Below are 12,149 nucleotides of genomic sequence, written 5' to 3' on the forward strand. Positions count from 1 at the left end.
TAGTTAGGTTAGTCTACTGTTTGTTATTTATATATATTATATATAAATAACAAACAGTAGACAGAATATATTTATATATATTATATACACACACACACACACACACACAAACAGCTATTATACGGTTTGTTTTGACCTTTCTAATTGAACACACGGGGTATTATATTTTGTGATTACATTGTTATGGGCTTAGCCAAATTAGTGGGACCGCCGCGCAGATGTGAAACCACATAGTACTTAAAACTTATAAGTTATAACATAGTTTGTAGGTAATTGATAAAATTATGACAAAATTGCCGTCTTCTTTGTTATTGAAATTGGTTTGTCTAAATTTGTGCATGCGTCGTAACTCGTAACTCGTATTAATGATAATAATATCTTAGATAACATCCCATCCTCACTATTATTATGAATGTGAAAGTGCGTATGTCTGTCACCTATTCGTGTTCAAATGCCTGAACATAATTAGATGTAATTTGGTATGGAGATACCTTGACAGTATGAAAAAGACATATTATCCTATAGCGTGTAAAAACGTATGGTTCCCCCGCGATAAACTAATTCCGGCGCGGCTAAGTTGTGTGTGTCATGTGAAGTTTACGTGGGAGAGCCATGCTTCGGCACGAATGGGCCGGCTCGACCGGATAAATACCACGTTCTCAAAGAAAACCGGCGTGAAACAGCGCTTGCGCTGTGTTTCGCCGAGTGAGTAAGTTTACCGGAGGCCCAATCCCCTACCCTATTCCCTTTCCTACCCTCCCCTACTCCCTTCCCTTCCCTACCCTCCCCTATTACCCTATTCCCTCTTCAAAGGCCGGCAACGCACCTGCAGCTCTTCTGATGCTGCGAGTGTCCATGGGCGACGGAAGTTGCTTTCCATCAGGTGACCCGTTTGCCCGTTTGCCCCCTCATTTCATAAAAAAAAAAGTTAGAAATGTTGGTCACTTCAATATTATTATATTTAACCTAGTAACTATTTTCATAATCTGCGCTATTCTAGAAATACATAGGATGGAAATATAACAATCAGACATAACTTGTAGTTACTTTTTAAAACATCTTTCCATCTATCGTGCCCAATTCACTTAAAAACTCTATTTCCTAACTTTCCAATCATAAATATAAACTCGTTATTAAATTTAAAAACCAATTTATTTTCACACTTTATTGGTCATAAAGTGATAGGGTTCGAAACCGGAGCCCTGCAGTACTCCCCACTTGTATGGAGCTGGTGAAATTTATTGAAGGGCTAAGGGCGGCATAATTAGAGAGCCTCCAAACGTAATCACGATACAAACGCCGCTGTCGCCTCGTTGTATATTGAGTAGGGGGACCAGGCTGTAGGGATATGTGGGATAATTTTGAAGGCACAAAAACAGAGTTTTTTTTATGCCACCGGTTCTTTTTGACGGGTTTCTGAAAACAATCTTTATATATATAAAACTCAAAGGTGACTGACTGATTGACATAGTGATCTATCAACGCACAGCCCAAACCACTGGACGGATCGGGCTGAAATTTGGCATGCAGGTAGATGTTATAACGTAGGTATCCGCTAAGAAAGGATTTTGATAAATTCCGACCCCAAGGGGTTGAAATAGGGGATGAAAGTTTGTATATAATAATACTTCTTAACGCGAGCGAAGCCGCGGGCAAGAGCTCGTTCTAAAATAAAACATTTTCTTTTTATTTCCACGGAAAAGTTGTAAAAGTGACAGATTTTTTCTTAACAGCATTATTTAGTGTTTGAAATTCATATGAACGATACTATAATATAAAAAGCCTACGAAAAAATCAAAATGCAGGAAAAAATCCAATAAATATAAAAAAATAAACAGTTTACGGTAGATTATACCACTGTAAAAGTTACGCAAGCGACTCGCCCGTAGCGCAGAAGCAAATAAAATTAAAGTCCTTTGGAGAGACCTTTGCCTAGCATTACAAATGCATCTAGACTTACATAGGCTAACAAAGCGACTTGTGGGTACCGCCACAAAAAATTATTCAGAACTAGATAACGCCCGCAACTCTGTTACGCCAAAATTCGTTAATCGCGCGGTAACCGTACATTTTTCCGGGATAAAAACTATCCTATGTCCTTTCTCGGGACTCAAAGTAACTTAAAACTTAACTAAACTAAACTTTCAGCAAAATCGGTTCAGCGGTTTGGGCGTGAAGAAGTAACAAACAGGCACACTTTCGCATTTATAATATTAGTATAATAGTAATAAGTAATATGGATATCCCCAAAACTCCTAACAGAGAGACACCACGGGAATATTAGATGCGGCATCAACTGGACAATTTTTTGTGCGCGGCCCGGGCTGCCGGCCGCGGTTTATTTCAATAATTGATGTCCAACTCGACACCCTCAACTTCATCACTGGGGGTAGGAGGGAGACCAGGGGGGGCAGGGGGGGAGGCCAAGGGGCGGGCGAGGGGGGTAGAGCCTTTTCACTGCCCGGCTCGCTGAAGAATCGCTAATGAACTTTTTTTAATTCGTTCAATAGCTCTCTGTTGATGAAAAGAGTTGACCGATTTTTATAAGTGGTGATATTTGATAAGTCTCTGAGAAGTTTAGAATTTTGATCACTGACCAATCGCGATGCGTATATTGATTTGACATTTTATCTTTATAGGAACTTTTAGTTTGATAGAAAAAAGCGCTGAATGCAACAACGAAGAAAGCTTTATTAATGTTGCATTATAATTGTATAATAGTAGAGTACTGTTTTCATCCGACTGGTCCTGAAAGGAGGGTTATGTTTAAAAGAGAGGTCTTAAAAGTGGGTAACTATGCATATTGGCAAGCTGTAGAGCCTAAAAAGCTTAATAGATTTTAGCTTGAGAGGTCTAACTGGGCTATATAATGGTAACAGTAGGTATATCAAAATGTAGTAAATTATTTAAGTTTTTAAACTATTGCATAGCTTTATCGCGGGAATTGAGCGCGGCGACCGAATCAAGAAATTCCGTAACGAAAATACCTAACACCCCCACCGCGACGTTGCCAGATAATCAGCACGCTGTTTGTGTGTATGCGAATTATTTTTCTTGTGCAATAGCTATATCGCGGCATTCCCTGAGTGCTACAGTTTTTTTTTTAATTTCGTTTCTACGTCACCCAACTGGTAATAATATTGAATCTAAAACATTTACTGTATCTAGTTACTGGAGCCAGCTACAAAAACTCATCCATATAACAGGCGTACTGTAGTCGTGATACACAGCGGGACAGCTGACGTGACACTCCGTACGTGACAGTATGTAGCCTCCGGTGTAGTGCTTAGCTTCGCTAAGGAGGTCATAGTTTCGATTCCCTCGTTGGAACATAAAAGTGTTCTTAGTCACATGAATGGGTTAAAAGTTGATGGAAAGTTGATCTGTTGCAAATGGGAAACTCGGTCCAGCAACAGCAGCTGATCTCTAGGTTCTGAGTCTTCAGGGTGAGTTGACATTAATACCTCGACCGTGGAAAAACCAGACACTAGCTTATCTATTGTTATCGCGGCCGCATGTGGCCGCTTGGGGTTGAAGCATTAAAACATGACGAGGTGATGCGAGCATTTTCAATGAGCAAGTAAAAGAGAACTACTTAAAAAAAACTATAGAAAATCCTAGTGACTCAAAAATGCCGTTTTTCTAGTAATAACAAGACCTATAAGAAAGACTTGTTATCACTGGAAAAGCGCGCTTTCATGAGTTATTAGGCTTATAACTCGAAAATGCGCGCTTTTCCAGAGATAACAAGACCTACAGCATTTTAAAATTAAATATCCAAGATCATCTCATCTACCTGTCTAGCAAGTAACAAAAACAGAATTGATTTACTCTCATCGTCATCGCAGACGCAACTCTCCGAGTAAACAGCTCGCGGGTCGTTAGCGAGTGACATCCTAGATCTGTGGGTGGTTATTTACAATTTTTGGGGCAGCGTCGGCAGAAAAGATGGGTTTGATTTGAGTATTTTTGGAGTAAAATGTGATGATAAGAAGCTCAAATGAATAAGGAAACTTGAGCAAAAGAAGCGGTTAAAGCAACTGATAAATAATTATATAGATAGTTATTATGTAGTTACAGACCTAGCTTCCTCTTGTTTTTTTTCTTTTCTTCATTTTTCTCCCCCGCGGTTCTACTGTGGACCACGAGGGATCAGTCGCAGACGGGGCGGGTGTTCGTGCCCTAGTCTGTTCAGCCTCAAGTGCGACCAGACAATTTTTCTTATCAAGAGTCTTTCTCTATCTCACTTTTCAAACTACAACCCTAGAAAAACTTATATATTGTTTAAAAAGAAAGCTTGTGGGCTTTTTATTTTTAAGTGGAATTTAGAGTTCTGAAATCTCACAAAACCAAAAATTCTTAAACAAACTCAGTTTGATATATTTTTACACAATATTTAATCTGCTATCCCTCCTTACCGGCTAATAGTGAAGTCGTTGCCCTGTATTCACGACTATAATTCGCGGCGGACGTAAACTAGCGATATACTAACATATAATATATTATTATATCTCAATATAACGATGTTTAGATATAATACAGATATACCTCTATATAATGTGATATTTTATGATTTATTCTATTGTGGCAAACACCTCGACACGTCGCCAAGTCGAGCTACTGATCTATGTGAGAGTAAAGGCTGATTCAGCGCAGCGTACACGTAGGTACGAACGTAATTATAGGAAGCGTGTTTGAATACCGCACAGCAGGGCGTTATTCGAAAAACCGGCCAAGTGCGTGTCGGGCCACGCGTTCCATAGTACCATACCATATATTATATACGTAGGAGAGCCATGCTTCGTTACGAATGGGCCGGCTCGACCGGAGAAATACCACGTTCTCACAGAAAACCGGCGTGAAATAGCGTTTGCGCTGTGTTTCGCCGAGTCACGAGTGAGTGAGTTTACTGGAGGCCCAATCCCCTACCCTATTCCCTTCCCTACCCTCCCCTATTCCCTTCCCTTCCCTTCCCATCTATACCCTCCCCTATTACCCTATTCCCTCTTAAAAGGCCGGCAACGCACCTGCAGCTCTTCTGATGCTGCGAGTGTCCATGGGCGACGGTTGCTTTCCATCAGGTGACCCGTTTGCTCGTTTGCCCCCTTATTAAAAAAAAAAACAATGAAATTTTTTGTATAGTCAATGAATGTACATTTATAACGTGTTTTACACCACTAATAACATCTCAGTTACGTTCAAAGGAATTTGAACGAAAAGTTCCTTTAAACTTCGCCGAATACATTGTTTTAGTTGATCGACTATTAATCAATAACTTATGAAGTCTTCCTAGCCATGACAGTTTTCTTAGTCTCTCTCACTCAGTATAATACGTACCAAAAATCTTTATTGAAAATTTCAGCGTGTAGAGATAAGCGACATACACACTTTCGAATTAATATTGTTAGTATAGATTTTTCGCATTCAAGTATTGTTGGTTGGTGCTCGTCGGCTTCCGTAGTGGCTAATGATGATGATGATTAATTATTACCTATAGATATAATAATATCTTTGTCCATCCGGTGCAAGCGCGGGGAAGTGAGAGCTGCTAAGGCAACTGATATAGATCTAGAGTTGATGTTGTTTTATTTATTTATTTATTTATTGTTATATTAATAATTGTCCAGATTGCTGATAACACCTTCCGTTTATTGTAATTGCATGTAATTATGGTCATTATTGTAGTAAATATTGCATTTTTAAGGTGTTTTATTTAACTGTAATTACTAATGGAAGCTGAGACCAGAATTCGGGTTGGCAGGACCGGTTGAAGTACATAGAATTTTTGTTTCCGACCAAAAACAAGGAAACAATTATTATTGTAGATTCGTTCATTTTTATCTAAATTCGGTCAAATAGTCTGCTTTTGGCCTTTGGCCTTAAGAGGGCGACTAGCCCAAAAAATTAAACATCATCCTTCTCTCTTCACACTCACGCCCGTCTTTCATATGCCAGGTGAAAAAGGACGACGCGGATTCATCGCCAAATTAGTTTTAAAGGCCTCTTCTGATGTTGTGAGTGTCCATGGGCGACGGTAGTTGCTTACCATCAGGTGACCCGTTTGCACCCCTTATTTAATTTAAAAAAAAGTTTTTTCTCAATAACTCGATAAATATACAAAATTTAAAAAATCCGCTAGGTCGATCTGTCAATGATAGAACATTATACAATGTGTTAAAATATTAACTTAGTTCAATGCACGGTTATGGCAATAAATGAAAAATTCGTGAAAATTAGATGCATCTTTGTGATTTTTTTTCTATCGAGAAAATTTTAAGATATCGTGTTTTTGCTCAGATCGAATTCTCGGAAATATAATGTAGTATCTAATTTTAGAAAATGAAACAATTCGGGGCTTATTTACAAATATAAAAATCTAGGCTTTGGAAATAGGTCCTGGTGTCAAACGTGAAAAAAGCAGTTATGATGGTCATTTAGTGTATATATTTTTTGTTAAATAAATGAAAAAAAGCTATGTCTAAAAATTTATAATAATTATAGTATCTAATTATAAGTTTAGCTTACATGACTGTATCAGTAGCTATAAGAACGGTTCAATTTAAATTCAAACATGTTTATTTCAAATGGATTTTGTATGAAAATATAATTACAAGAGTATCTTCATGTAATCTCTGTTCTACATTTTCAAAATGGAGGACCAATTTCCGTTGTAAAAATATTCCGAGTTTATTTGGCGGTTAAACAAAGCGTGCATTATGGAAATGGAAAAAGGATTTGTATGTATGTCTGCCACTTAACCCATATTCGGTTTTTTCGAACTCATTTCCGCTAGGATACTCGGGAAAATTCGTGACAAAATAAATTGGGAAAATGTACGATACGTTATAAATAACCTCCATTAAAATTTATGGTATTTATTAAAATACGTACTGGTTGATGCCCGTAACTCCGTTGCGCGGTTGTTTATCACGCGGTAACCGTACATTTTTCGGGATAAAAATTATTTCCCGGGACTCAAAGAACCTTCATATTCATACCCATCAAAATCGGCTAATCAGTTTGAGCGTGAGCTAATTTAACACACAGAGAGGCAGACAAACTCTCTCTGTGTTTTCCCTTTCAATGTGGACACTATAATATGATTTCTCTAAGTATATATATATATATATATATATATATATATATATATATATATATATATATATATATATATATATATATATATATATATATATATATATATATATATATATATATATATATATATATATATATATATATATATATATATATATAAATGGATTTTCAAATGTGTTAGTCGCGCTAAAACTCGAAAACGGCTGAATGGTTCTGAGTTTCGCCGAGTGTGTGAGTTTACCGGAGGCCCAATCCCTTACCCTATTCCCTTCCCTACTATCCTCTATTCCCTTTCCTACCCTCCCCTATTACCCTATTCCCTCTTAAAAGGCCGGCAACGCACTTGTAGCTCTACTGATGCTGCGAGTCTCCATGGGCGACGGAAGTTGATTTCCATAAGGTGACCCGTTTGCTCGTTCGCCCCCTTATTACATAAAAAAAAAGAATATTATGATAAATCTACTCATGTCTTCATTTACAATATTAGTATATAGATGGACTGTGTCTCTTACAAAAAAAAATCGCGTAGTGTCTATTCAAAGTCGGCTGTTTTTGTCTGTTACGTGTCTTTCCATTATAACAAGCTGGCTACGAATAAAAAAATTATTCGTACCTACGTATTCTCTATGTAGTGCCGCAGATAATATCTAAACCTAAAAATAATCATACAAATCTAACAAAATCTTTCTCAGCAGTAAAGTATTAGGGGCGGACTCTACAACCTATTTCTATATCTCAGCGGTGCGACATAAAAACGTCGGCGGACTTGATCTGGAGCTAGTGGAGTGTAAATCAGAGCTTTATTAATTCCGGGATGTATCTAGGACACATGAGCAAGGAGGCGTGTAGAGGCGATGATGTGAGTTTTATACCTATTTGCATTTGTTTCATTTCTGCAGAAAATAATCTTGATTGTCCAGGGTAATAATATATTATATTTTTATTGTAAGTTGGTATTGAACTACGAATAATAAAAACTAAGAAAGAGTAAATGTGTCAAAAAATTTGTCCACGAGTCTACAAAATTTGACCCGAATACATGCATACCTTATAATGCATGTATTCGGTACACAATTTTGTGTAAATATGGAAGTGACAATTTTATTAATGTCAACGGCTTTATTTCATAAACTTGAGTGTTGTCAATTCAGACTGTAACGCGATGAGGCGAGACGAGTTGCGGCACGGCATACATTTGTATGGATTCGACAGATTTTAATTGCGTCAGACGTCTTGCGAAACTGTCAAATTTTAGTGTGCGAAAAGGAACTTAATTCAAAACGGTTGAAGTATGGGAGTTACGTTTCCTTAGTTTTTATTATTCGTAGGTATTGATCAATTTTTAATAAAAATATTTTTAAACGTCGAGCCTAACCGTTTATGTATGCGTTTGGTTTGCCTATGCCTTTTGCCTATTGCTTTTATGCCTTTCGTTTTGAGAAGTAGCCCGAAAAGAACCAGCTTAAAGCTTAGGCCAAACCTACGCGTGTTTTGTATACAAAAAACACATTTGACAACTTGACGCTCCGCTTCGCAGACGCCTGTTCGCGTGGCCTAAGCTTAAGAAATTCTGTGTCATCTTTTATTATAAGCAAAGGAAAGTAGTACTATTAAAATAAAATGCTAGTGCAGTTTTGAGAAAGGAATACAAATCGTCGTAATATTAGGCCACGCGATTTTTTTAGATACAGTAAATACTAAATAATATATCAATAGATCAATTTGGTCTATTTCTTAATACGAAACCCGCGGTGGTCTCCAATATTCCAGCACAAAATTAGGAATATACAAAATTATGGCGACGAAATGTATACGAACATTAACTTAAGTCTATATTTTTAAAACTAAATTACGCGGCAATAAAACACAAAACGACAGAGAAACTGACAGATTTATGTTTCGTGTAAAAATATCACCGAAATGGCTGTCACCATAATTTATTTGCCTCATAGAGACTTTTATATTCTATTTTCGATTGGAGCTGAGTTATAGATGCATTATATTATTACCATTAAGACGTTTTGTCATGCCTCACAGGGCACCAAGGTATGAGATAATGTCTTTCATTTTTATAAGGATCAAAACTATTCTATTACCACCGGGTTATCACCCGGTGAACTTTGTGTCACTTTAAAACCTTCCCTGGACTTCTACGAGTAATTCAAGACTAAAATAAGCCAAATCGGTTCAGCCGTTCTGAGTTTTAGCGAGACTAACATTTAAAATTAGTTTTTTTTTTTATATCTATGTATAGATAGATTATTAACGACTAGTTAGTATCTCTTTAGCATTCGTCTAACACAATTCAGTGGTTAAAGAGATATACAAACAGACAGACAGCTCCATTAACATAATAGTTGACTGCGCTCTCGTTTCGGAGCCCTTAAGTCCTGCACATAACAATCAACTGCTGATGTACATTTCTACCCTCATTTGCATAAGGGCTCACCTTACTGTAAGCTCTTAAGATCATTAATTGTCCTAAAAGCCCGGCGAAGCTACTTGAGGTCATATGTGACACTTTGTTACCATTCAAAATGCAAATAGGCATAATAGTTGGTCCCTTCTGAACGCTACGCTTCTCTTTGTCCTTTTGTTTGAGCAAGTTTTTTAGATTTTTTATATTTTATTTCTTAGATAATAAATTTATTTTTAAGCCGGTTAAAGGTGGGCGAACATACAGAGTGAAATTATAAGGGTTCCTTGTAGTTACTACGGAACCCTAAAAATGTGTATCGCGATTCGCGGTTCCCGACGGTATGAATGGTGTGAATATAAAAGCTGGGTGCAGATAATAATATTTATCACTGGGAAATGCTTAATTATAGTCAGAAAAATAATAATTATCATACTTACAAAATCTCTCTTTTTATGGGCGACTTTGCATTGAGCAGAGAGACCCATGTAACATGAGTTAATTATTTTACTTTGAGTATGACAATTTTTTAGAGACTGTCTAAGGGGGCGTCCACAAATTACGTGAGGTGTTTATAAATCTCATCTAATCTTACATTGGAGACATTTTTTTTCTCATTGTTAAAAAAAATATTAAATTTTGGTCCATTTCATGATTTAATCGTCAGCGTAATCGTAATACGATTAATACGAGTATTTATAACATCATTCACAAATTCGTTCGAAAGAAAATAATTTCATTCATACTTTGACGATATGCATTGGATTGTTTGACAGTCAGTAGACTGTCAAACAATCCAACGCGTTTACGTGAGAAACCCACATTTTGAAAAATCTCACGTGAGATTGGGAGGTGGGGGAGGAGGAGGAGGAGGAGGGTTGAATAAAATCTCAGCAGGCAGGGTGGGTCAGAAAAAAAAAATACCACACGTAATTTGTGAACGCCCTCTAAGCTTATTAAACCTCTAATATAAGCCATTGATCGTACAAAAATATCCGAAGTTGAATTTTACCACATTACCACATATTTCAATGTAAATTACCCGAATGCTCGCTATTAGAATTCGCGAAAAATGTTAGCTGACACATTCCAGACTCGGAGCCGGCTATTACCCTACATTTTGCCACTTGACGCTAATCCGTAGGTATGTCTGTATATCTACGTATATCTCTGACCCACATTACAACTCCAAATCATATTTATTTCTGTAATACGTTTCTCATCGGAGCCATCCTATGCTTTTACTATTGCACTCACTTTAAATTGAGGGCCTGAGTAGGTGAAGTGGATAACTAAAAATTTGAAAATTTAAATATCTTTTTTGCTTAAATGACTAGAGAAGGAAATGCCTAAGCCCTAAGGGCCGATTCACACCGGAACGGCAGCGGCGCGGCGAGCAGTTTCAGTAGCATGCTCGCCGTTTCGCTGATATTCCGGGGTGATTCGGCCCTAAAGCCACCTCGGCTTTAGGACCCGGAAAACGATTTTAAATAAAAATATTTAGATTTTATGTGCAGACAGATAGTATATATTAGACAGATGATGAATTACATAATATTAAGTTACAAGGTTTATTCAAATAATTATAAGCGAAATATGTGAATGTCCTTGTTGTAAAATGTTAGATACCCACTTCACCTACATACGCCTTCAATTCTATTCGTACTTTACTAATGTACTTTTAACACTACGTGGTACAGCTGTTTATTGGCAGTAGAGTAGTTTAAAATTACCATCAACATGATAGTTTATTACTTGTAGAGTGTTTTGAATGTGTAGTAAATAAGATTGGTAGAAATGGGATTGATAAGAGACTGTTTTTAACATACTTACAATATATTATATTTTTAGTATGTTTTTTTTTTTTGCTTGATACTAGGTAATAGGGTTCAGAATCGGCTATCCCATTAAATTATTCAATAACATAATAATAGCTCCCGCACCGGTTTCGGTGACGGTGGCCGGTTTCATTGAAACCAGGCCAGCTACGCAGGAGTAATTTTATAGTGATCAAGTGTGTGCGCAGTGCACAAGAGCACTCTCTATTCCTTTACCCTCATAACCCAGTGGGACGGAAGACCGACACGACTGGCGAGAGATCAGGCGCAGGACCGACTTTTTACATGCCCATCCGACGCATGGATCATCTTACTTGTCAGACAATCAGGTGATCAGCCTGCATTGTCCTAACCAAACTTGCATATAACATGTTTCCAACGCGGGAACCCGGAATCGAACCCACGACCTCCGAGTCAAGAGCCACGCTCTATACCACTAGACCACGGAGGCGTTACAAGTATAACTAATGTTATGAATACGAAAACGTTACAATAAAGGTACGCATTTTATGCGAGAATAAAACAGAATTTTGCTAGATAAGGCTGGACTTACACGCGGCAACGTGAACGCGCGTTTTGGCCGCTAGACTGCGAGATCACATATGAAGTAGTATACGTCTGTATAACTAACGTGACCATTCATTTTTTTTTTGTCAGAGTGGGACATCTACGGATTTACGGAATACGGATTTAGTTACTTAATAAATTTTATTTTCTATGAAAATATGGCGGTAAATACAATTATTAATTGAGTATTTTGTGAATGTGTAGTGCCTATCTATATTTAAAGTATGGCA

Source organism: Aricia agestis, chromosome 17 (genome assembly GCF_905147365.1).
Source record: "Aricia agestis chromosome 17, ilAriAges1.1, whole genome shotgun sequence".
NCBI classification, from domain to species: domain Eukaryota; kingdom Metazoa; phylum Arthropoda; class Insecta; order Lepidoptera; family Lycaenidae; genus Aricia; species Aricia agestis.